The sequence below is a fragment of the Pongo pygmaeus genome, chromosome 12, assembly GCF_028885625.2.
Source record: "Pongo pygmaeus isolate AG05252 chromosome 12, NHGRI_mPonPyg2-v2.0_pri, whole genome shotgun sequence".
In the NCBI taxonomy this organism is placed as follows: Eukaryota; Metazoa; Chordata; class Mammalia; order Primates; family Hominidae; genus Pongo; species Pongo pygmaeus.
Genome location: NC_072385.2, coordinates 28,334,452 through 28,359,580, shown reverse-complemented (window position 1 = coordinate 28,359,580; position 25,129 = coordinate 28,334,452). Strand labels below are relative to the sequence as shown.

The 25,129-nt window shown below is 40.7% G+C and overlaps 1 protein-coding gene across 5 annotated transcripts in view; it reads left to right on the top strand.

Annotated features, from left to right (window-relative positions):
* MGAT4A (alpha-1,3-mannosyl-glycoprotein 4-beta-N-acetylglucosaminyltransferase A) overlaps positions 1-25,129 on the top strand; it is a 122,658-nt gene that overhangs the window by 5,005 nt on the left and 92,524 nt on the right. The window lies entirely within an intron of this gene.

Here is a 25,129-nt window from a genome sequence, read left to right as displayed (position 1 = left end):
ATGCTTAGGTCAAAATACCCTGGCAACCTGCATGTTACATGCTATCTGCTGGCAGTTTCTTTCTGATATAAAAATGAAGCAGTATTCTTGGACAGAGGACACAGAATTTCTAATTCCAGTGGGGCTTGTTTTGTTTTCAGTTTCTTATAATTGTACTTGGAGAAACAGATACTGATCAGTGGTTTATATTCTAAAAGACAGCCAAGTTGAATAATAAAGACTTTTGTTTTGGCATTTTGTTCTTTTTACTAAACATAATTAAGTGTTTAATAAGCTTCCTTGTACCGAGTGTTGCATAAAACACTTAAAAGGACACAATTAGTGCCTTCATGAGATTTACATGCTAATTATGCTAATGATTGGGTGCTATGTAGTTAATGATTTAAACTGCATGCATTGACAGATTGCTCCTTAGGCAAAAGTATTTAAGAAGGGATAAGTAGAAATTCTGACTGGAATATTAAAACATTTTTAAAACATTAATTATGTTTAGACTGTTGAACTGTGTTTTAAAGAGAAGCTATCTGTTCATTGACTGGAATTATATAATTTTAGGATAATGTATTTATATGCTTTTTTTTTTTTTTTTAAGAGAAACTACTTGAAGTAAATTCCTACCCATACTTCTTACTTGTCTCCTTTCCTTTGATTAATCTAAGGAATGTTGATGATGAGAAGAAAGATGGAAATGTTGAGGTGGTTGCATATTTGGTTTGTTAGAATATCTGTCATCACCTGGGCTATTTGAAGCTGCTGTTGCTGATGTTTTATTGACTCATATGAAGACAACTGAAAAGATTGCTTTGTGACCTTATTTTTTTCTGATGTGTGTTTACATCTATGTCTATATATACATATTGCATATGTATATATCTGTATGTGCATGTATATGTTAAAAATCTGATATAAGTAAAAACATGCTCTGTGCTTTGAGCAAGTAGAGTCTTTTCCCATTCTTTGTCTTTCTCTGAGTTGGGCTCTAATTTTCGGGGAACTCTTGGGGGAAAATGAATGAAAAACTTGCTAACGTCCTTTTTGCTTTATATACAAATATGTACATTTTAGAATTCATGTTTTTATTGTACTAAATGAGAAGGCTTAATCAGGAGGTGCTTTGTTTTTGTTTGTTTTTGAGACAGAGTTTCACTCTGTTGCCTAGGCTAGAGTGCAGTGGCAAGACCTCGGCTCACTGCAACCTCTGCCTCCTGGGTTCAGGCAATTCTTGTGCCTCAGCCACAGGAGTAGCTGGGACTACAGGCGCAGGCCATCACGCCCGGCCAATCAAGAAGTAGTTTGAATAGTTAATCAAACTATTGATTGTTCCTGACATGAACAAAACAAATGACTGGCTATTAAAAGTCTGTTTATGAAATAGGAGGGTTGATGAACAGAAAAGTATATGGTTTTTTTTTTAATTAGGAAACTTACCTATTCAGAGAATTATAGTAGTGGAGAAACTTGACCCTTCTCACTGTGCCTTATTTGAAAGATGACAAGTCTTGGAATCTCCATTTTATTTTCCTTGTTTCTTATGTAAAGGCCTTATAATAAGCATAATTATTAAGCTGTCTTTAGAATGAAAATTAATTAAAAAAATAAAGATTCTTTATCCACCCAGTGTTAGATGCACACACACCATCTGTTAACTTTGATCATCATTCTCTGAATAGCTCCATAATTCTTCTTTGCAAACTTGTGCTCTGATTTTCTACTTAGTGTTTTTTCCAGACTCTTTCAGGTATCAACACAGGTTTCTGGTTATGGTTACATAAAATCTTCTGTGTTAAATGTTATCGTTTCTGTAGCCACTCAAACTGTTGGGCATTTGGATTCTTTCTAGATAGTTCTGGCAGTCAGACAGCCTGGGTTTTCCAGAGAAGTCCTGATTTGAGAGACTCAATTCTAATATACCCATAAACGACGTGCTCTGATTTTTATTTTGAAAGTGTGTTTTCTATAAGCTTTGACATTGCTATACTAACGGGTTTTTGTTGTTTTTTCATTCATTCATGGGTCCCTTACGTGTGCCTATCTTGCACCTAGCCCTATATTATATGCTATTAATAAGAAAAGCAGTAAGTAATTTTATGCCTTTGAGCAGCTCAGGGACTGGTCAGGGAAAGATGCATGTAAACAAATTTACCATCAGATAGAGTTAGATAGAAACAATAACAGTGCTTGCCTGTAAGTGTATTATATGTATTTTAATCCTCATAACAATGATTGGAGATATTATTATCCCCTTTCTGTAAATGGAGAAACCAAGGCAGAGTGACTGAGAAACTTACCAAGGTCATATGTTAAGTAGTGGAGTTAAAGTTTGAATTCAGGCAGCCTCATTCAAGAGCTTATGCTCTTAGCTATTGGTCTGTTGCTCAGAAAAGCAGAAGCAGAGGCTACTAATTCTTCAGGTGCTTTACACAGGAGGTAGAATGTGAAGGATGAATGTGAAGGCCAAGCCAGGCAGAGTGGGGAACACTGGGCATATCAGGTCCAGGGAGCTGCGTGTGCAGCTACAAGTTCTGAAGGAGAGTAGAGTATTCATCCTTTGGAATTGTGAGATGCTCATTAATACCAGCACATAGGACTCAGGCCCTCTCAGAGTTTAGCTGGTAATCACAGTACTGCAAGGTTCTTGTATCAGTTCAAACCCCGACAGCGCACCAACAGAAAACACGAGGCGGTGTGGAGCAACATGCTGTTTTAATGAGCAGGTAGGCTGAGGCCTAAAATGGTATCAGCCCCAAGTGAGGATGGGGCAAAGGTTTTATAGTCTCCTGTAAATAAGAAGTGTCCTAATCTGACATAACTGCTACGTTGTACCCAGGTGACCCCTTTCTCAATCTTCAGGGGTACGTGTCTTCCGGCCGACTCTCTTCCTGCTTCTGCTGTCTTGCTGGCGCATGCTGCTGGCGCAGGTTGCACCTTGGGACTGGGCCTGAGAAGGGAGGAGTTATTCATCTCCTTAAGCTTTCAGGCCCTGGGGAGAATCTTAGAAGTACAGTTCCTAGAAGTACTGGTTTGACATAGTACTCATTCACTGCATGAAAGAATACATGAGCTGGTCCATGGGATTGGCATAAGTTGGGGAGTATGTCAGGAATCCTGCCAGGGAAGCTGTGGTGCAAGACAGAGTAACAGTTTCAGCGGGGTATACTGGATTCTCACATAAAAATGAGGCTGATTTCCAATTATGTGGAATGGACAAATTGGGACAGTTGTAGGTGGCTGTTGTGAGAATGGGGCAGGAGTAGTTACATGTCTGTCTTGCTAGGAGGAGCATGGCTCCTGATGAACCTCCTGCTGTGGTCAGGCGCAATCTAGACCCTGGGCGAGATTGATGTAGCAGTCATGGGTCCCTGTCCATGGGGACAGAGACTGGTATTATTTTTGCAGTGCCTGATCCAGTGGTGCTTAGTAAACATGTAGTAAACATTTGTTAGATAAATGATTGATTCCTTCAGCAAAAATGTATTTAAACAGTTTTAAACAGCTTGAGATATCATTTACATACTATACAATTCATCCATTTAAAGTGTACAATGAATCGGTTTTTGGTATATTCACAGATATGTATCCATCACCACAGTCAATTTTAGAGCATTTTTATCACCTCAAAAAGAAATCCTATACCCTTTAGCTATTACTGTCCTAATCCCTACCTCCCTCCCCTCCCCTCCTAGGGGGGTTAGGCAACCACTAATTTTTCTGTCTCTATAGATTTCCCTATTCTGGATTTTCAGATAAATGTAATCATATAGTATGTGGTCTTTTGTGACTGGCTTCTTTCACTTAGTGTAATCTTTGCAATGTTCACCCGTGTTGTGGCAGATCACTTCACAGTGGGGTTGCTTCACAGTACACAGAAAGGATGTGCGCTTCGTCCCTTCTTAGAGCTGAATAATAGCCCCTTGTATGGATGTACCACACTGTTTATCCATCCATCTGCTGGTGAACTTTGGGTTGTTTCTGCATTTTGGCTATTATGAATAATGCTGCTATAAACATTCAGGTACATGTTTCTGTGTGGACATGTGTTTTTATTTTTCTTGGGTATTTACCAAGGAGTGGAATTGCTGGGTCCTATCATAACTATTACGTTTAATCATTTGAGGAATTACCAGACTTTTTCAAAGTGATGAGACCTGTACACATTCTTATTCTTTTACTTCAATCTGTTTATCTTTGAATTTACTGTGTGTCTCCTGTAGACAACATATAATTGGATCATGCTCTTTAAAATCCAGTCTGACACTCTCTGTGTTTTGATTGGGTTGTATATGCATACATACTTAATGCTATTATTAATATAACTGGATTCATTTCTGTCATCTGATTTTTTGTTTTTCCTGTGCCTCATGTCTTTTTTGTTCCTGTGTTCCTCCCTTATTGCTTTTTTTTTGCATTGATTGAATTCTAATATAGCATTTTAATTTCATTAATGACTTTTTCACTACTTTTGAGTATTTTTAGTAGTCTCTCAACAGAATCAGCTTTAGATTTATACTAGCTTAATTTTAGTAATATATAGGAGTGTTGCTCCTATGTAGGTCTGTTCCTTTTTACCCTTTTGGGGGGTATTGTTATACTTATTACATCTGTTAATGTTGCAAACCAAACAATATATTGTTATAATTATTATTTTTATGTGTTATTATTTCCTTAGCCCATTACAGTTTTATTTCCACCTACCTCCTCTGTGCTATTACTGGCAATTATGTTACTGATATATTTCCACATGTTATAGACCCAGCAATGAATTATATAAATATTTTATACCATTGACTTTTTAAATCAGTTAACAGAAAGAAGAAAAAATACATTAATAGTGTATATTCTAATTTCATAATTATTGCTGCTTTTTGTGTGGATTTGAACCACCATCTGGGGTCACTTCCTTTCAGCCTGAAGAATTTCCCTTAGTTTTTCTTATAAGGCATGTCTGCTAACAATGAATTCCCTCAGTTTTTGTTTATTTAGATGTGTCTTTATTTCACCTTTATTTTTGAAAGATAGCTTTTCTGGACATAGGATTCTTGGTTAACAAGGACTTTTGTTGGTTTTGAACACTGTGTGTGATTGCATTGCCTTTGTCCTCTATTATTTCTGCTGAGAAGTCAGCTATTAATCTTATGGAAGTTCCCTTGTAAGTAGTGTCATTTTTCTCTTGCAGCTTTCAAGATTTTCTTGTGTTTGACTTTTTTCATTTCCACCATGTGTTGTTTGTGGGTCTCTTTTATTGACCCTGTTTGGAGTCTGTTGAGCTTCCTGGATGAATAGCTTATTGTTTTTCAGTAAATTTGGGAAGTATTAAGTCATTATTTCTTTGAATTTTTTTCTTCTCCTTTCTCTCTCTTTTCCTTCTGATATTACCATTACACATGTGGTGGTGTGCTTATTGGTGTTCTACCTTTCTCTGAGGCTGTGTTCATTTTTCATTTTTTTCTCGCTCTTGAGCTTACATGAGCTCTACCGACCTGCCTTCAAGTTTGCTAATTCTTTCTCCATTGTGTTCAAATCTATTCTTGAGGCATGTATTAGTTAGGGTTCATCAGAGAAACAGAACATACACACACACACACAAACACATGTGCACGCACACACAAGAAGATTTATTATAGGAACTGGCACATGTGATTATGGGGGCTGAGAGGTCCTAGAATCTGCTGCCTGCAAGCTGGAGAACCAGGAAAGCTGGTGGTGTAATTCAGTCTCAGTCCAAAGTCCTGAGGATAAGGGAGCCAATGGTGAAAGTCCCAGTTCAAGTTCAAAGGCCCGAGGACCAGCTGGGCTGATGTCTGAGGGTGGGATATCCTAGCTCAGACCAGAAACAAATTTGCCCTTCCTCCACCTTTTTGATCTCCTCAGGCTCTTAGTAGATTGGATGATACCCACCCACATTGGTGGGGGTCATGTTCTTTCCTCAGTCTACAGATTCAAATACTAACCTCATCTAGAAATACCTTCACAGACATATCCAGAAATAATGTTTTATCAGCTGTCTGGGCATTCCTTAGCCCCATGAAATTGACACATAAAATTAACCATCACAAGGTCTTCTGGTGAATTTTTACTTCTATTGTACTTTTCAACTCCGGAATTTCCATTTGGTTCTTTCTTAAAATTTCTCTCTTCTTATTAATAGTTTATATTTGATGCCGCTTTGTCATACCTTCTTTTACTTCTTCAATTAAATTTTCTTTTAGTTCTGTGAGTTTATTTATAATGGCTGATTTGAAATCCTTTTAAAAATAAATCCTGGCTGGGCACGGTGGCTCGTGCCTGTAATCCCAGCACTTTGGGAGGCTGAGGCAGGTGGATCACCTGAGGTCAGGAGTTCGAGACCAGCCTAGCCAATATGGCAAAATCCCATCTCTACTAAAAATAAGAAATTAGCTGGGCGTGGTGGTGGGCACCTGTAATTCCAGCTACTGGGGAGGCTGAGGCAAGGAGAATTGCTTGAACCCAGGAGGCAGAGATTGCAGTGAGCCGAGATCGCCCCACTGCACTCCAGTCTGGGTGACAAAGCTAGACTCCATCTCAAAAAATAAAAATAAATAAATAAATCCAACATCTAGTTCATCTAGTTGTACTCACAGGCAGTTTCTGTTACCTGCTTGGTTTTTTTTCCCCGTTTGGTGTATTGATTGTATTTTTCTGTTTCTTTGCACATCTCATAATTTTTTTATTGGAAACTGGACATTTTAGAGAAATGTATTTTAGCAACCTGGGGTACTAAGGTCCCCTTCACCTGTTATTATTTGCTGGTTTATTTGTTTAGTGGCTGGCTGCAGCTTCAGCTCTTGGTTTGCCCACACTCACCCTGGGATGCCCCTTTACTCTTTCTAAGACTCCTACAATAATTACCAGCTGATTGTTTTATTGTTTACACCGATGCCCTGGGGCATAAATTCTGCTACAAACTAAATTGTGGTTCCTTTTTTTTTCTTTTCCACCTATAATGTATTCTATGATAAAATTGTGATTCCTTTGAAGAAATAGTTTCTAAGGTCAGTGTCTGATATTTTTCTGACCCCAGGAGGACTCCTTTCCACCTCTTTTGCAGGTTCTCTCCTGCAAGCTAGCTCCCACACTCTAGGCTGTATCTTCACTAGATCCACAATTCTCCCCATTCTCTCACCACAAGCCCAAACTTCTCCAGGCGCTGTTGCAAATGAAGCCCCTTCTTTGGGAAGAGATCAGGAGCTGTTTTATGGCTCCAGGCAGGATTTCTGAGTCTTGAGGTGGGACTGAGGATAATGACAGGTTTTTCTCTGAGTAGCAGCCCCACTCTAGGAGCTGAGCACTAAGTGGAGAGGCCAGGAGGTTGAGGTTCTTGTGGCTGTGCTTTTCCAGGTGTGGAACCACTGCCTTACAAGCCCAGGAAGGGCTGTCAGGGCTCTAATATTCTCAGCACACTGCACCCAATGTAGAGCCTCCATTCCATCAGCAGGGGCTGGGTAGAGTAAGAGAGCCCCCACATCTCAATTGCACTTGCCTGGGACTTAACCTTAGCTACAGGCAGCTGGGGGCAGCAGGAGAAAAGTTGAAGCCCTGCTTCTCCCAGGATGAAATCCTGCAGCTTGGAGCTGGAGAGCAAAGGGAGCCCTGTGTTCTTGGCTGCTGTAGTCTGGAGTGAGGTCTCTACCTCACGGGTTGGGGAGAAGAGAGAAGGGAATGATCTTGGTTCAAGTACTGTGCTGTCACCTTTCTCACTGAATTTTTATAGATTTTCTCATATAGGTATTTCTTCATTTGCTATTTGTCCTTCAGACAGTTTTCAGGTCCTCTTAAGAGGTTTTTAAAACAATAATTTTCACTAGTTTCACTACACAGGGGATCAGCAGAGCTTATGCTGTTGCGTTGGAAGTAGAGCTCCAAAAATATTTTGAAAATGCTTTATTCATTACCAGATTTCATCAAATTTAATACACCATTAGATGCACCATGATTGTAAAGTACTGCTAAGCAGGAAAAGCAGCTGCTGATTAAACTATGACATGCCATCACGTGTAAGAGTCACCTTGATTTCAGATGTTGAAATATGGGAGAAAATGTGTACCTTTGAATCAGTAGACTACAGTATATTCTGAGAAAACACTTCCTGCAAGAAAAGATCAGATTCATATCCTGTTAGCTATAACAGAAACACCAGACAAAGCATTTTATTGAAAACTATGATTCTTATTTGTAAACAAACAGTGAATAAAAGTTTTTAGATTTGTTTTTCTTTACAGAATAAGCAAAGCTGCTTTCAAATACGATATAAGGAAAATTAATACTAAGTCTAGGACTTGGAATACGCCGTCATCATTCTGGCTTACCGAAATTGTCAACCTGTGTTTTTTGAGTGCCTTCTGTGTGCCAGGCACTGTTTGTGGTCTGGGATGCATTAGCATTAGAACATGTTAGAGGAATATCCTTGCCGTAGTGTAGGAGAGGAGGGAGGAGAGAGCTGCAAAACAGTAAAACAGTAAATTAAACAGTAAGTTGAACAGCAGTAAATGTTTTTAAAAACTTTATTATGAAGTACTTTTAGATTTACAATAAATGTACAAAAATAGTACACAGATTTCCCTTATACCTAGCCTCCCCCAATATTAACAACTTATATATAATCAGAGTAGTATAATTTTCTAAACCAAAAAATTAATTTTGATTTAAAATTATTAACTAATCTACAAACCTTATATGAATTTCACCAGAGTTCCCACTAATGTCCTTCTGTGCCAGAGTCCAATCTAGGATCCCATGGTGTGTTTAGTTGTCATGTCCTCTTACTTTCTTCCAGTATGCAAAATTTCCTCTATCTTTTTTTTTTTTTTTTTTTTTTTTTTTGAGATGGAGTCTTGTTATGTTGCCCAGGCTGCAGTGCAGTGGCGTGACCTCTGCTCACTGCAACCTCCACCTTCCATGTTCAAGCGATTCTCCTATCTCAGCCTCCCTAGTAGCTGAGATTACAGGTGCCCTCTACCATGCCTGGCTAATTTTGTATTTTTAGTAGAGATGGGGTTTCACCATGTTGGCCAGGTTGTTCTCAAACTCCTGACCTCAGGTGATCTGCCCGCCTTGGCTTCCCAAAGTGCTGGGATTACAGGTGTGAGCCACCATGCCTGGCCCTTTCTTTGTCTTATGTCCTCGACATTTTTGTGGAATGCCCCTTAATTTGAATTTGCCTGATGATGTATCTGGTTAGATTGAGGCACAGTTGGCCCTCTGTATACACAGATTCAACCAACCACAGATGGAAAATGTGGTTAGCTCTACAGTGTTTGTGTCTGTACTGAATATATACAAACTGGTTTTTTTGGTCATTATTCCTTAAAAAACACAGTATAACAACTATTTATCTAGCATTTACATTGTATTAGATATTATAAGTAATCTAGAGATGATTTAAAGTATACAAGAGGCTGTGTGTAGGTCATATATAAATACTGTGTCATGTATCAGAGACTTGAGCATCTGCAGATTTTGGTATCCTCAGAGATACTGGAACCTATCCCCTATGGATAGCAAGGGACAACTCTAATGCATTTTTGGCAAGAATACCACAGAAATGATGTTGATGTTATGTCCTTTTTTTCTGAGATGGAGTTTCGCTCTGTAGCCCAGGCTGGAGTGCAGTGGTGCAATCGACAGTCTTGGCTCACTGCAACCTCTGCCCCCTGGGTTCAAGCAATTCTCCTGCCTTAGCCTCCTGAGCAGCTGGGATTACAGGTGCACCCCACCACACCCAGCTAAGTTTTGTATTTTTAGTGAGACAGAGTTTCTCTATGTTGTCCAGGCTGGTCTCAAACTCCTGACCTCAGGTGATCTACCCGCCTTGGCCTCCCAAAGTGTTGAGATTACAGTCGTGAGCCACCACACCCAGCTACCTTTTTTGTTTTTTGAAACCGGATCTCACTCTGTCACACAGGCTGGAGCGAAGTAGTATGATCATGGTTCACTGCAGCCTTGACTTCCTGGGCCCAATCAGTCCCCCTCCTCAGCTTCCAAAGTTGAGGGAAGGCCCACAGGCATGCACTACCATGCTCGGCTAATTGTAAAAATTTTTTGTAGAGACAGGGTCTCAGTATGTTGTCCAGGCTGGTCTCGAAGTCCTGGGCTCAAGTGATCCTCCTGCCTCAGCCTCCCAAACTGCTAGAATTACAGGCATGAGCCACTGCACCCTGGCTGTATCCTTCAGTTAGCACATTATATCAGGAGGTGTGTGATGTTGATGTGTCTTGTTACTGGTGATGTTTGCTTCGATCACTTGGTTGAAGTGGTGTCTGACAGGCTTTTCCACTGTAAAGTTACTATTTTTGCCATTGTAATTAATAAGCATTTCGTGGAAGCCAGTATCCTGTTTCTCATCATACTTTCACCTACAAATGTTAATATCCTTTGATGATTTTTGCCTGCAGCAATTTTTTTAAACTTTTATTTTAAGTTCAAGGGTACAAGTGCAGCTTTGTTGCATAGGTAAACTTGTGTTATGGGGTTTGTTGTAAAGATTATTTCATCACCCAGGTGTTATACCCATTAGTTATTTTTTCTGATCCTCTCCCTCCTCACACCCTCCACCGTCCAAAAGGCCCCAGTGTGTGTTGTTTCCCTCTGTGTGTCCATGTGTTCTCATTTAGCTGCCACTTATGAGGACATGGGGTATTTGGTTTTCTGTTCCTGCATTAGTTTGCTAAGGATAATGGCCTCCAGCTCCATCTATGTCCCTGCAGAGGAAGTGATCTCGTTCTTTTTTTATGGCTGCCTGCAGCAATTCTTACTGTGATGTTTTCCAAATGTAACTTTCTGTTTCCATCATTCATTCTGTACTTATTAGTTAATTGGAATTCCACTGTAAGGAAGAGATGTCTCTTCTCCCTCATTTCTTTTTTTTTTTTTTTTGAGATGAAGTCTAGCTCTATCACCCAGGCTGGAATGCAGTGGCACAATCTCAGCTCACTGCACCCTCTGCCTCTCGGATTCAAGTGATTCTTGTGCCTCCACCACCTGAGTAGTTGGGATTACAGGTGTGTGCCACCATGCCCTGCTACTTTTTTTTGTATTTTTAGTAGAGATGGGTTTCACCATGTTGGCCAGGCTGGTCTTGAACTCTTGACCTCAGGTGATCCACCTGCCTCATCCTCCCAAAGTGCTGGGATCACAGGCTTGAGTCACCATGCCCGGCCCTCCTTCATGTATTTCTTTCTGTAAGTATGAACTCATGGATATTTATTTAATTCTGTGGGTTATGATCCTTTATTACAGCAACTTATTTTGTTGTTTAAATTGTCTCAGAGGTGGCCATTAGGAGCTTCCTCAAGTTGGCTTGGCTTCTGAGCCTTTTATTGTGCCCTTATCATTTTTTTCAAATTTATCGAGGTGAAATTAACATAACAAAATTAGCCCTTTTAAAATAAACAATTTAGTACATTCACAATGTTGTGCAACTACCACCTCTATCTAGTCTCCATCATTTTTAGAGCCATTTTTTCCTTTCTGGTGCCATAGCATGCTCCAGGCTTGTCCTGTATTTTCTCTACCCCTGTCCTGGAAGCAATCATTTTTCCAAGGAGCCTGTAGTTCCTTTGGAGAATAGAGTCTTGCTGTGCTCATTCCTACTGTGGCATCATCTTTCCAGTCCCTCTCGGTGCACAGAGCAAGGGGATACATGTGTGCGTGCATAGCATCCTCAGCTATTTCCATGTCCACCTGCGTTTCTTGAATTCATAGTGATCCCTCGGATTTTAATTGAATACTGTAGCGTCCATGCTAGTCTCCTCTTTTCCTTATTGTAAGTCCTGTCTCTGACAGTAAAAAATATGGCTCTGGCAGGATGTGGTGGCTCATGCCTGTAATCCCAGCACTTTGGGAGGCCGAGGCAGGTGGATCACTTGAGGTCAGGAGTTCGAGACCAGCCTGGCCAACATGATGAAACCCCATCTCTACTAAAAATACAAAAAATTAGCCGGGCATGGTGGATGCGCCTGTAGTCCAGCTGTTCGGGAGGCTGAGACACAGGAATAGCTTGAACCCGGGAGGCGAAGGTGGCAGTGATCTGAGATCGCGCCACTGCACTCCAGCCTGGGTGACAGAGCGAGACTCCGTCTCAAAGAAAAAAAAAAATATGGCTCTTACTATCCCAATATAGTTGCTTATGCTCAATCCCAGTATATACATACAGTAGTTTCGGAATTCTAACCCATACACAAATGAAAAGTAAATTTACTAGGGTTCAATATTTGTGCACAGTTCTTTTTGTATTTAGTCTTGTAATATACAGATGCTATTTTCTAAAGTTACTTAGGTTACATTTTAGTCACTTCCTCTTCCGTGTGGTTATGTTATTCATTTATAATCTGTTTAGGTCAATATATTACTGTTTGTATTCTGTTTTGGGTTTCTCCCATGTCCTGCTAATGGCAATCATTTACATTTTGGATATGTGAAACATGTTGGTTCTGAGTCAGAACAGTAAAAAAAGGTATGCTGAGAGATGTGTCTCTTCTCATTCCTTCTGTCCCATTTCTATTCCTTCCTTGTTTCTATCCATCCATCCCTTGTAGGTGTTCAATCTCACTATTTTCTGGTTTATCCTTCCTGGATTTCTTTTGTATTTTTAGTGTAGACAGTTTCGCCATGTTGGCCAGGCTGATCTGGAACTCCTGATCTCAAATGATCCACCTGTCTCAGCCTCTCAGAGTGCTGGAATTACAGATGTGAGCCACTGTGCCTGGCTACGGGTGTTTTTTTGTTTTTTTTTTTTAAGATTAGATTTAGCCTTAATTTTTTTATTCAAACCACGGTAAAGCAATAATTTAGTTTTTGGGAGAAAACTCTAGTTGCCAATTACGTTGTAAACATGAAAGTCTGGGGATAGAGTTGATTTGATTAACATTTAGATTTAAATAACTTATTTGGGAAAAGTAGATTCTGTATCTTTTTTTGCTGAAGTATATTTTGCATGTCTATTAATATTTACTTTTCAAAACCTAAACATAAAAGGCCATTTTTTTTTTTTTTTTTGAGACATGGTCTTGCCCTGTTGCCCAGGCTGGAGTGCCGTGGTGTGATCTTGGCCCACTGCAGCCTCCATCTCCAGGCTCACTGCAGCCTCTGGGCTGAAGCAATCCTCCCACCTTAACCTCTTGAGTAGCTGGGACAACAAGCGTGTGCCACCACACCAGGCTAATTTTTTTTAAATGTATTTTTAGTAGAGATGAGGTCTCACAGTGTTGCCAAGGCTGGTCTCAAACTCCTGAGCTCAAGCAATCCTCCCACCTCAGCTTCCTAAAGTGCTGGGATTACAGGCATGAGCCACTGTGCATGGCCCAAAAGGGCATTTTTTAAGAAGCTCTGTTCTGCGTATTTCCAGTAGGAAGCTAGAAAGTAACTTAAAGCAAATGAGAGTCAGTATTCATTTGGTAAAGTTTGTTTCCAGCTTAAATAATAGTAAATGTTCACATGTCAGGATTTTGTCTTCCCTCCACAGTTGAGATGAGATAATATGATTTTCTAACCAAGAAGATGAGGGATTGGCAAGTGAATCCATCTTCAGTTCAGCAGGTTTAGATATTTATTGCATTCAGAGCAGTTTCTCTTCTTTTAAGTAATGTTTTAAGTATAAGAAAGATGTAAAAAGTGCACAAATCACAAGTGTACAGCTCTATGAGTTGTCACAAAGGGGCATACCTGTGTAACAAACTCCAGAAGTACAACATTTCAGCATTTACCTGTCTTTCCTGTATTTTGGTGCACACATCGGTGCACAACTATTTCAGTTGTCGGGTCAGCAGCTTTTTAAAAAGGAGTCTTTCTCATGGTGCATCTCTGAAGGACCCAGACAAGTGATGAGAATCAGTAGTGTTACTCATGGGTTCATGGAGGTGTGAACACAGTGCTGTGATAGAACTGGGGTAGAAACAGCACATTCACATGAGGGATTCTGGAAAGGCTTCTCACAAGAAGTGGTGTTGGAGTTGGTCTGAAAAGAAGATAGGAATTTAATGGGGGAGAAAGGTATTCCCTGTGTTAATAGCGAAGGTGGATGTTGGATTGAACCAAGGAGTGGGCACGTGTAGTGTTTGGTCTGATGGATGTAGGTCCAGATGCACGAAGGAGAAGAGTGGAGGAGACTGAGGGAATGAGGAGGGGACAGGGACTGTTAGAGCTGGGAGCAGGGATGGTAGCAGTAAAGGTGTTGAGAGATCTGAAGGGATCGGCAGGAATTTGTTGTGAAGAGTGTCATGTTACTACTTTATCCTGAATTTTACTTGCTACAAAATATCCTGCTATGTGTGGTGACTCATGCCCATAATCCCAACACTTTGGGAAGCTGAGGCAGGAGGATCCCTTGAAATGAGCCTGGGCAACAAAGTAAGACTCCATCTCTACAAAAAATGTAAAAATTAGCCGAGTGTGATGGCTTTTGTCTGTGGTCTCAGCTACTGAGGAAGCTGAGGCAGGAGGATTGCTTGAGGACTGGGAGGTTGAGGCTGCAGTGAGCGATGATTGAGGCTAACATGGTACTTATGCATGTGTGAACACATGTCTTTTTTTCTCTTGTAAGTTACTTAAGTGGTTAGCTCATTTTTTTTGAACTTCAAACACCTCAATCAATATAAAAAACAAGCACAAATATTGTAAAACTACCATATTTATATTTAAACTTATTAATTATCAATACTATGGGCTTTTTCATTAATTTCTTCATTTCTAAACCTTCCTAAGGTTAATAATAACTCTTATTTTTATACCTTTCTGGGATTTTAGAAATCTTATCAAGCTGGAAAATAAAAAAACTGAGTGTCTTCTGGGACCATTCGTGTCAAATGTGATCAGGATTATTGACTGAGCATTGAGTAGGGGCCAGGAACCTGGTTGCTTCCCCCGACGTAATTTAAATCTAGGTTACTTGTTGTCTGGGTCCTTTTTTTTTTTTTCCCAAATTAACTTGTTAGTTTAATGAGGCCTTTTGAGCTCAAATTTATCATATAGATTTTAGTTTTGCCCAGGCTGGTGTTTCTCCTATGGAATAGCGTTCCTTACCGACCGACCACTTGTCATTATATCGACTTAGTAGAGAGATTGCAAACTTAAGCATTTCTTGTTGGAATCTTCTGATTAGAAAGCCACTTAGAGTTTTTTCGTCTCAGACAAGAGATCTAGTCTAGCATCTTGGTTATTTTAGGACAGATCACTGATTTTTTTTTAATCCAACTTCTTTATATGACCACTGTGCTTATCTTCCTCCCACCCCCCGTTCTTCGTATACTTCTTATTTTGCACCAAAACTGTGGGTTTGCACAGAACTTCCTTTTTCCTTCCTTCATTATTGCACACACAGATAGACAAAAGTTTCTATATAAGCAGACATACTTATTAGAGGAAGGAAATAAATGTATTGACTGTCTTCTACTTATTCAAATTCAGAAAAAAATTGCTGGGCACAGTAGCTCATGCCTGTAATCCCAGCACTTTGGTAGATCACTTGAGTTCAGGAGGTCAAGACTAGCCTGGGCAACATGGTGAACTGTCAGCCCCCCACCCCCCATCTGTACTAAAAATACAAAAATTAGCCAGGCATGGTGGTGCATGCCTGTAGTTCCACCTACACAGGAGGCTGAGGCAGGAGAATCACTTGAACTGGGGAGGTGAAGGTTGCAGTGAGCCGAGTTCGGGCCACTGCACTCCAGCCTAGGTGACGGAGTGAGACTCTGTCTCAAAACAAAAAACAACAACCCAAATTGACACAAAATTAATCATATTCCTTGTCTTTAAATTTTTGCATTTCAACTTTTTTGGAATAACTTTTTTTTGTTTTCAAATGTATATCCACTAAATATAATTTGTTTTCTTTTAATATCTACATTGTCACAACCTGGCTACCGGATACCATGTTAGGCTGTTTTCTTTGCCTCTTCTGCATTCTCCCCTGACATCCTTGAAAGCACTTTTGCATTCTTACCCTGTTACCATGCTTGCAGACCCATCCTGGTTTTTATTTTCCTATCTGATGATGTGGAATTAGCTATGTCTTAAGATCCTAGTTCCTTTCACGAGGAGTTGTTTTAGAGACTTCAAAATTTGGGTGTCCATGAGGGTTAGTGATGGACGAAAGTGTTCCTGTTGTTTTTGGGAAATGGTCATTGATTGGTTTTTTTTTTTTTCCAATTTAACCAGTCATGTTGCTGTACTCTCCTTTTCAGTGAGATTTCGTTGATGGCTAAGACTTTGCTCTGTATTGGTGAACTCCAGCTCACTAAAGCAAAGTTCTAATAGGACTGGAGTTTTGTAGGGAAACTGGGTAGCCTGAATTTCTTACTTAAAGGAGAATGTGAAAAGTGTTGTGGGCTAGGGAAAGAGTTTGCCAACTAGTTTATCTCTTGCTTTATGCTGTGGCAGATGGCCAGTCATGGCTTGAATTTACCCCTTTGTTTGTCCTGGCAAGCTTGTGTGTAGAGAGGCTTCTGTTGGCAGCTTGGTTGCTGTTTCAAAGTACCAAAAATTTTGAAAAACATTCTTCACAAATCCTGTGTGTGAGTTGTGGAAAAAGGAGGTAAATGTTCTAGGAAATCTCATACTCCTGAACTGGATGTCCAGTGGTTGGCTACCATGTTAGGTTTTTCCCTTCTACTGGGTTGTTCTTTCATTAAGTTGGTATAAGTTAAACTTAAAAACTTGAACTTCAAGACTTGTAAAATGTCTTATTTTTGTTGCGCCTCATAATATGCATTTATCTCAAGTTGCCTCTTTTGTAATTCTGCAACATTCTCCCTAAAATAGACAAAATATATCCTTTGTCCATTCCTGTTTTCCCCTTTTTAAATCAGTAATAAAGTCCCATTTGTTTGCAGACAGTTGTGCAGAGAAATAATAGAACCGATTGGACCTCCATTATTGCTGTATGGTGGTGTCATTTCAGGGGAAATAAGCCTGTGGCTTATAAACTGAAAACAAGCTTAGAGTTGGTGTTTGGGAGCAGTGAAGAGTACCCTTTGTAGACCGCCTTTTTCTCCGTGGTCTCATTTAGTCTGCACTACAGCTCTAGGGAAGGAAGTGAGTATTAATATTCCTGTTTGACATGAAGACACTCAGGCAATTAGCAAAGTACTTAATCCGGCTGTATGAGATGACTAGAAAGTGATAGAAAGAAGGTCTGAACCTAGGTGTGTCTGACTGCATGGGGTGTACAGCCTGAATCGGCTCTCAGGGAATGCCCACTGCCTCCAGGGCAGTAGAGCCGTGTTCTCTGGATGAGTCCTCCACAGATGAGCTTCTGGAATGCTCACGTTGTCTGTCACCCAATGTGATTTCTTTGTATACTTTTTACAAAACTGTATCTTGTTAGCTAGTATTTAATTATATTCTCACCCTATTGTTTATGTTGCATTTCTTTTTAAGTGCACAGTTTCAACTTAAGAAAGTTGGCAAAAAACTAGTTTAACTTGATGGTTAAACAACCAGTTTAACTGTTGTTTTTAGGTTAAAAAATCAGTTCACACTGCCATTAGTTAAAGGATACTTCAATCATGCAAAAATCTGTTGTTTACTCCAGCAAAGTTTCCTTTAAATGGAAGCATCTACATTACTGGTTGCTGGTATTTCTGGAAGAGGCACGTGTTAACTGGAGTGAGGCAGTGGATCTTTGTTTTGTTACTACGTGTAACTGCTGAAGTGTCTTCCTAGCAAAATGTGTGCCAAAGTTTACGGCAGGTATAACTTTTTTTTTCTAGAAATAATTACACATAATGTTAGACTTTAGGATTTCAGGTTTATTGTTTTGATGCAGAGGAGGATACTAATAAATCTCGTGGCTTTTCATTAAAATAAAACACATTATCAGTGAGTATATCTAATTAGTAAATCTCATTAATCTTATAATATTTTCCTTTTATCATGGACCTGAAAAGCAGCTTGTTGTCAGCTGTGCTCACTGGCGGGGTGCGGTGGCTCATGCCTGTAATCCCAGCACTATGGGAGGCCAAGGCGGGAGGATCCCATAAGACTAGGAGTTCGAGACCAGCCTGGGCAACATAGTGAGACCCCATCTCAAAAAAAAACTATGCTCACTAAAATACCCCTGACACTGACTGTATCATAGGGGAGGATGTCGTAGGCTTAACTTATATATTTTGGTCTATTACAGTTGATTAAAGTAAACTTGAGGCAGCTGGCAAAAAATTTATAAGTAGCCAGAAAATGTAGATTCATAGTGTGGAACTTAAGTTACTTTGAAACCATTTTCTAAAAGCGAGTCCTGTTGAGGGTTAGGTATGTTGTGGAATGGTGGAATTCAAACAGATGTCTCACTGTTTAGATTAAGTCATAGAGAAGATCCCGAAAGAACTCCGGAGATTACACATGAGCAGCCTTGCTCTAGAATGGTAGGATTTGGTCCCTTCTCAGAAGGGCCGGGCAGGGTGGTTGTGGAAGTGACTGACCTCTCCAGATGCTGTTCATGGTTCTCTTTTCCTGAGGAATAATGGCTGTGCTATCACTGGGGGGATGCTAGAGTCTCCAGATGCTGTTCTTGGTTTTCTTTTCCTGAGGAATAATGGCTGTGCTATCACTGGGGTCTGGATAGACCTTGAGTGATATCGCTAGAGTCTGGAGACCTTGGTTCTCTTGTAGCTTGCTCTTTCATCTTGGGAGGGTCATTTTGGCTCTCATGAGACTGGTATGATTTTTTTCTCCCCTCTCATTCCACTGTTGATTGTAGAGGAGCTGTAAGATCGGGAGAAGTGCTAGGAGGTAAAATAAAGGTAGATACCATTATTATTGTTATTAAAGGACAAGAAAGTGGCTACTGCAGATGGCAGAGCTTGACATTTGGGGACAGATATTCATTGGGTGTTTTGTGAGCATGAGCACTTATAAAAAGAAGCAGTGACTGCTAGCAGTCAGCAAAAATAAACTAGGCTAGAGTCTAAACAATGAGCTTCTTAAGGAGGCAGAGGCCATGCCTGCACGCCACCCCACCCCATTTAAATTTTAAAAAATTATACAGAAAAGTATACTAAATGATACAGAAACACCTATATTCCTATTACTCAGATTTTTCATTTTTTAAAAAAATGGAGACAGGGTCTCTCTCTCTGTCGCCCAGGCTGGAGTGCAATGACATGATCTCAGCTCACTATACCTCTGCCTCCCAGGTTCAAGTGATTCACATGCCTCAGCCTTCCAAGTAGCTGGGACTACAGGTATTCACCACCACACCCAGCTAATTTTGTATTTTTAGTAGAGACGGGGTTTTACCATGTTGGCCAGGATGGTCTCAAACTTCTGAGCTCAAGTGATCTGCCTGCCTTGGCCTCCCAAAGTGCTGGAATAACAGGCATGAGCCACCGCGCCCAGCCCAGATTTTTAATATTTACTTCTAGTCTTTATTTTTTTTTCATTTTTAATGCAGAAAGCATGGCAGATCTCCCTAAAGTCTCCCAGCCAGTTTCCATCTGTGCTGCCCTGCTTAGACTGAGGCAAACCACATCATGTTGTGTACTCCTGTAGTGCATTTTTGTATGTTGATTTATCGATGTGAATATTCACTTTTTATGTATGTATATATGTACATATATAATTGTATGTATCTAAAAAATTTACACAGATAGCATTATGCCATGTATATTCTACAACTTTTTTTTTTTTTTAATTCACATCAGGCCGAGCACAGTGGCTCACGCCTGTAATCCCAACACTTTGGGAGGCCAACGCGGGTGGATCATGAGGTCAAGAGATTGAGACCATCCTGGCCAACATGGTGAAACCCCTCTCTACTAAAAATGCAAAAATTAGCTGGGCATGGTGGCGGGCGCCTGTAGTCCCAGCTACTCGGGATGCTGAGGCAGCAGAATCACTTGAACCTGGAGGCAGAAGTTGCAGTGAGCTGAGATCATAAAAATAAAAATAAAAATAAAAATAAAAAAACTCACGTCATTTTGATACTTCTGGGGAGGGACACACCTCGGTGGCCCCTCCTCTACCATTTTTGCTGATGTCACTCCGAAGCCACTTTTTACACCATTCCGTTCTCTAGTTCCTAGCAAGATTCTGGTCCAAATTCATCCAAACTGGCTATTGTCTAGAATTTTCATTCTTCTTCACTCAAAAGCTTAACTTTTAGGGTTTAGGTCATGACATAAAAGAGTAGAAATAGCTTTTTTGTCCCTATGTACATGGTGGATAGCATTTAGGGCACAATATCAAAACCTGTTATTATTTTTATAAATCGGTTCAGCGTCTGCATTGGTTTTCTCATTTTCAGTGTTTGGGCACACTGAGCTGTGTTCAATAATGGGAATTTTACTGTTAGTTGATTTTCATTAAGTTCGGACTACTCCACAATCACCTAATCAATTGTTCCACTATAGATACTTTTAAAATGGACAATATTAATTTCCTTTGTAGCTAGGGTGATCATATGATTTACTGTCCAGAGCAGGGCACTTGAGAGTAAAGGGAGTACTGTTGACAGTCATGCTGGGGTAACAGTTGTAAATTGGAACCGTCCTAGGCAAAGATAGCATGCAGTCACCCTGTTCATGAAGTGAGAGGCGGTGGTAGAGAATGACTGGCCATGATCAGGTGGAACAAGGAGCCTGGATGCTGCTGCTGAACTCGCTTAGGTATGCTGGGGAATGAAGCTCCCTGCGATCTAGAACCATCATTCAAGATCATTATGACCTCTGTACCTGACAGAGTCCACGATCCAATGAATTAATCACACCTGTGAAACCTGCACAGCATTGCAATCCGTGCTTAAAATGGGAAGAGGGCAAGCATTTCCAGAGGTGGTGGCAGGCATTTTGCTGGGGCACTAATGAAAGGTAGTCTTTCAGTGTGCTGATTAAGATCTAGAAGCTCAATAAACCCTCTTCTCAGGGGAGCTTCTTGGAATCAAGGTAAGTAACTTGGGTTTCCTTATCAGAAAGCTAGGGTTAATGATAAGGTAGAAATGCAGCACTCCAGATGACCTCCTGTCACCTGCCTTAAGGGATGTTTGTTCCCACATGTCAGTTGTGCCTCTAGTGTACTCTTCAGAAGCATATTTGCTCAGCTGTGGAGGAGTAATTGAACATTGACCTTATTGTTCTCAGCACATAAACTACTGCAATAACAAATTTGATCTTGAGGGAAATTTGCTAATCCTAGTTACAGGATATTAGTGGTTTATTGGCATAGTACTTTTTTTTTTTTTTGATTGAGACAGGATCTGGCTCTGTTGCCCAGGCTATAGTGCAGTGGTGTGATCATGGTTCACTGCAACCTCTGCCTCCTGGGCTCAAGCCATCCTCCCACTTTAGCCTCCCAAGTAGCTGGGACTATACAGGTACATGCCACCATGCCTGGCTAATTTTTTTTGTTTTTTAAGACGGGGTCTCGCTCTGTCCCAAGCTGGAGGACTGTGGTATGATCACTGCTCACTGCAGCCTCAGGCTCCTGAGCTCAAGCAGTCCTCCCACTTCAGCTTCCCAAGTAGCTGGGACCACAGAGCATGCCACCGCACCCTGCTAAGTTTTGTATTTTTTGGAGGGTAGAGATGGGACCATGCTATGTTGCCCAGGCTGAATGGCTGATTTTTGTAGTGTTTGTAGATATAGGGTTTTGCCATGTTGCTCAGACTGGTCTCAAACTCCTGAGTTCAAGCAATCCACCCGCCTTGGCCTCCCAAAGTGCTGGGATTACAGATATAAGTGACTGCTTACATAGAGCTTTTATACTTTTTACATAGGCCGGCATAGTGCTTTTGATCTGAAGTAGCTTTCTTCGTATTGCTGCTTTTTCTCTCTTCAGCTCAGTTAATTTATTCATTCACCTAGTGTTTACTGAGCATGTACTAGGTGGTGATCCACTAGCCACTGGCGATTTCATGGTAAACAAGATGGGTAATGTCCTTGCTATAAGAGCCTACTTACAGAGATGCTAAGTGGGGGGATGTTACACAGTCGTAGTTGAGCAACTAGGCAGACTGAGTTATTTCAGAGAGGGATGAATACTGACAACCAAACAAGCTAAGGCGATGACAAGTGACTGAGGTGGGAATGACGGCTGTTTAGATGCGAGTAGTCACAGAATGCCTCTCTGAGGAGGTGACAGTTGAACTGAGACCGAAATAATAAGAAGCCAGAGAGTTAGAGTGAAGAGGGGTCCCGGCAGTATCACAGCAAGTACAAAAGTCCTGAGGCCAGAGTGAGTGTGGCACATTAGGAGAGTGTAAAAGGAAGCTAGTGTGGCTAAAGCATTGTTAGGGTTAGGGAGTGTCGGGGGTGTGGTGGGAGATAAAGTTGGAAAAGCAGGCAGGGGCCAGGTCACACTGGATATCGAGGCCACCGGGACACCTTTGGATTTTATTCCTCAGTGGGAAGCTTTATGCCGAGGGTGTACCACAGACTGATTGACATTTTTCAGAGATTCCCCTGCCTTTAAGGAGGTGTTCTTTATCCAGTTGAGGAAGTTCCCCTCTGTTCCTAGTTTGTAGAAAGTCATTACTTTTTCATATATTTTTTTTCTACTACTTTTTCTCTATTTCCTTCTGTGCACGCTTGGGGGTATCCTATACTGAGGCCTCTCTGTTCAGTCTGTTCAGTTTGTTCAGTTTTCCTCAATCTTTTTTCCCTCTGTTCTTCAGACTCGATCATTTCTATTAATCTAACATCAAGTTCACTGATTCTTCTGTTCTTCTGCCATCTGAAATCTGCTGCTGAGCCTCTCTAGTGAATTTTAATTTTAGTTGCTGTAACAACTAAATTCCATTTTGTTTTATATTTCCTGTCTCTTTATTTTCTCTATTCATTGAGTCAGTTTCCTCACATGGTCCTTTAGTTCTTTAAACTTGGCTTTATTAGTTCTTTTAACTTATTTATAGTAACTGTTTTGAAGTCTTCATCTGCTAAGTCCAGCACCTGGGAATACTCAGAGACCATTTCCATTGACTGCTGGAATTTTATTTTTCCCCTGAGTATGGGTCCTGGTTTCTTTTTTCTTTGCTGTCTTGTGAATTTTTGTTGACCACCATATATTTTAGGTAATATATTGATGCAGTTCTGGATTCTTTACATTTTAACTCAAGTGGATGGTGATTATTTTATTTGCTGTTTGTTTAAGTAACTGGACTGGACTAAATCTCAAGTCTGTCTCTCCGGCTGTATCTGACTCTGGATGTCTCTGTACTTCCATTTTGATGAGTTTTTATTTTTAAGCCTGGTTTCCTAGAGAGGTTGCCCCTGTGTCTGCATAGCATAGTGTTCAGCAAAGATTGGTCAGTGCTTGTAGTCAAACACCTCGAGCCGGTAGGGCTCCCTTCTCTGCCCAGGACCTGTTGGACTGTGGCGCACACGGTACTGCAAGCTGTTTGCAAGTGCGCCCCAGCTGTACTTTGCCCTGGTCTCCTTTTACAGCTCCTCCGTGTGTGTGCATGCATGGGCCCTAATGACCAGGTGTGCATGGATGGTGTGGGCCTGCACTGCTGTCTGCTGTGCATGCTCAGAGCCTCCAGTCCACATGGGATGTGTGAAGAGCTTTATAAGCCCCCTACAGTCGTCTCACTTTCAAGTCCTCCCTGTTAAGTCTCCAGCTGGTGTGCCAGTCCATTGCTTGTCCCAGATAGAACAGCAGCCTCATGCCAGCAGGCCTCTGGCCCTCCGTACTGCTTGCCTGCCTCTGGGCTTGCTGCTCTCACTGACAACACTGCAAATCCAATGAGTCCTTGCCAGCAGTGGCAGTGAGTTTGCTAGTTTTCAAGGCCTGCCCCACGCTTGTTAAACTTCTAAATTGACAGAGCAGAGGGCGGGGAGATGAGGGCAGCTCTTGGCAGGAAAAGTCACAGACTTGTGCTGTTCTCACCTGGAGTCCAGTGGGTTTCCTGAATAAACACTTCTCAGTTTGTTGAATGTCTTGCTTGCTTTCCAGAGCACCAACTAGGTTGTTTTTGACTCTTGACCAGCTTTATAGTTGCTTTGTGGGAAGAGGATTTGTGAGCCTTCTCACTCTGTTATGCTAGAAGTTGGACATCCCCTGGGAAGTTCTTGAACGTGCCCCCAGGTAATTCTGATTGGCAGCCAGGGTTAGGCACCAGCACACCTGGGACTCTTCGAGCTGTAAATATATACACACAACACCAGGACATAAGAAAGTTTTTGCCATATTGACTTTCTAAAAAGAAGAGTCTTGAATGTCTCAGGTATTATAAATAAGGACCTAATTTTAAAACAGGACCTAAAGAGGGTCTAGAATGTAGACCTAGCCTCTGCCAAATTGGTCAGCAGCCTTTCTTGCTGATATGTTAAAGTTGGCCGATTTAGACCTTGCACTTGGCATGGTATTATTTTATGCTCAGCTTAGTTGGCTAGCATCCATTTCCTGAAACAGACTCCTAATCTAATTTTTCCAGGTTGGAAAGCTTCTTAAGCAGTACATGCGCTGTGCTCAGAGGTTGTCTGGAATCTATGTTTGAGGTATTCTTAACTCTGAAAGGATATTATTAATTGCCGACATATTAGAGGGGACTACATCGAGAACATTGGATTATTACAGAACATTAACTGATTTTTTTGTGCTGCTTCAGAAACATTACTAATCAGGTTTTCGGGATGTGAGTAATTGTCCAGTTCTAGACCCATTGTACAATGGATACAGTGGATAAAGTGCACTGGACTCTGAAACCAGTAGTGGACAAGAATAGCATAAAAAAGAGACTAATAGATCAGCCTTACCTAATAGGATGAAGTCTTAAATCTAGTACCAATGAACTAAATCTTTAGAGCAGTGTTAAACATTTTTGATATATTTTCTTTCATTTTTTCTGGATTAGTGGTTCTGAACATGTGATCCAAGGACCTGTGGGGATCCCTAGACCCTTTCGGGAGGTTCATGAAGTGAAGACCATTTTTATAATAGCCTTTTCCACTCTCATAAGAAATAGCAGAAGCAGATGAGAACTCAGCTATATTCTATTCAGCTGAATTAAAGAGATGTGAGCAAATGTCACTCTTTTCACCAATTTTTTTTAGAAAACAATTATTTTTAATAAAATGCATTATTTATGCTAACATGTAATAGATTGTTTTTTTTTGTTTTTTTTTTTTTTTTTGAGACAGAGTCTTGCTCTTGTTCCCCAGACTGGAGTGTAGTGGCGCTATCTCGG